The sequence below is a fragment of the Galeopterus variegatus genome, unplaced genomic scaffold (genome assembly GCF_000696425.1).
Source record: "Galeopterus variegatus unplaced genomic scaffold, G_variegatus-3.0.2 Scaffold715, whole genome shotgun sequence".
Classification (NCBI taxonomy): domain Eukaryota; kingdom Metazoa; phylum Chordata; class Mammalia; order Dermoptera; family Cynocephalidae; genus Galeopterus; species Galeopterus variegatus.
Genome location: NW_007726826.1, coordinates 452,790 through 454,853, shown reverse-complemented (window position 1 = coordinate 454,853; position 2,064 = coordinate 452,790). Strand labels below are relative to the sequence as shown.

The window sequence follows — 2,064 nt, the reverse complement described above, 5'->3', positions numbered from 1 at the left end:
CCTGAGGTGTTCATTTCTCTTCGCTACCTACCCATTTATTCTGAATGTTGAATCTTTTTTTTTTTTTCCTTTTTGTCTTTTTGTCGTGACCGGCAACGGATCGCAACCCTCAGTGTCGCGCCCGTACCGGACCGGGACAGGCAACAGGATCGCAACCCTCGGTGTTGCGCCCGCACCTCGCTCAGCCAGTGAGCGGCCGGTCTGTATGTGGGATCCGAACCCTCGGTGGGAGCGCCACGCGGCGCACTGTAGCAGTGCGCCACCGGGCCGGCCCATAAGTTCTAAACATGTGATACAAGTGAGTTCTTTTTCCTAAAACACCAAGAGAATCACGGTGCCTAATGTCATCCTCTTAAAATCTTATTTAGTTGTTCTACAAATACTGTATCCATTGGCTCTGTTGTCCCTTTACAAATTGTAAGGTCAACCTCAGGAAAGAGTCACAAAAAGTAAGAATAACCAACAGTTACGGGTTTGCACAAACACCTGCGGGCCTGGGAGGAAACGACATATAGAAGAGAACTTGTCGATTCCAAATCACTGATTCTGTGCATTTGGTTGCTCAGACCTGGAGGCAAGGAAAGGCCCCGCCAGCAGGCCCAGAGTATTGGCCTTCATCTTCTGGGTGATGGCCTTTTTTTTTTAATCATCAAATCCAGCTGTGGCTTGACTAACATCTAAGTGCATTTACCTCTGGTAATTTACAACAGTAAACTGATTTAGGGTTTTAATTTTAGAAGAGAAATAAAAAATAGTTTTAAATAATCCTAAACTAGCTATCTTTGAGAAGACGATAGATTATGATTTTACAAAGAGCAAATCCCGAAAAATGTATGCAAGATTCATTACTGGCCTACAGTATTTAGAGAACTTAAATGCACCCATCATTTGGCTGAATTGGGTCTGACAAGTGGAGTAGGGAGTGTAATGGATCTAATCCCTACCCTATTTGGAATACCCATCCTTCTGGAGTTTTCCAGAACACTCACAGATACTAGGGGCAGAGCCCAGGGTAGGATTTTGTCTACATGATGGACAAAGTATGAACTTCGCTCACCATAGCACAAGATGTACCCCAATAAGATCGTCCGACATCAAAGTATTTCTAAAGGAGAGCACATTGGCACCAGCTGAAGTATAAAATTTCAGGCTAGGCTTGAGGAACCCAGTGTTTCTGATGTTCTTATTCAAACAATTACTTTGGGTTCAATTAGTTCTTCCTACATTCTTAAAACTTGGTCTTGAATCTGGGTGAGCGTGGACCTGCAAAAGCACAGCTTTTACGTATTCAGGACACACACTCATTACAGGTCTCAGTAAAAACTACGAGCATTCCCACACTTTTAGATTTACTTCATAGAAAGGTCATTTACTTTGCTCATCTTCCACAATCATGCCCCAAAAACCTGTTTCCAAGTCTATCAACTCCCAGCAAACCTGAAGGGGTTGGACGCCTTGGAAGATGTGAAATTGTTAGGAGGCAGGGGTGAGTGGCCACTCATGTCCACCGAGGCTCCCTGGCAGGAGCTTCTCTTGGAAACTGGGCACCTTTTAGCCCTGGGATCAGCCTTCGCGGTTGGAGGAGACAGGAGCAGGTCGTGGAGCTGGGCAGACATCTCCAGCTAGCTTTGGCGAGCTCATCCATAATGACAGGTCCAGGTCATCAATTCTGCACAGTAGTCTCCATGGCTCAGGAACCCATGGGGGTGAGAGCCCCCCTTTAATGACCAGGTACAAGCGCGTGTACATGCACCCTCTCATTACCTCCTGACTCGTCCCCACACAGAGTCCAGCATCCTACACCAGATACATTTCACACGTCCTCCCTGAGTCTTAATGCAGAATACAAACAAGTGACGTGCTCCAGTCAACCTGTTGCTTCATCCATCCCACAAATACACCTACTATGTGCCAAGCACTGTTAATAACGTCAGCGGGCAAAACAGATCAAAATCCCTGCCCTGCCAAAGCGGACGCTGTCAGTGCAGTAAATACTCAATGGCCACCCCCCCCCCCCCCCCCCCCCCAATTCCCAAAAAAGGGGGGTTTTTTTTTTTTTTTTTT

General features: G+C 46.4%; 1 protein-coding gene across 1 annotated transcript in view; it reads right to left on the bottom strand.

The window, feature by feature from the left end:
- Window positions 1-2,064, bottom strand: part of FAM189A2 (family with sequence similarity 189, member A2) — a 63,721-nt gene that overhangs the window by 61,201 nt on the left and 456 nt on the right. The window lies entirely within an intron of this gene.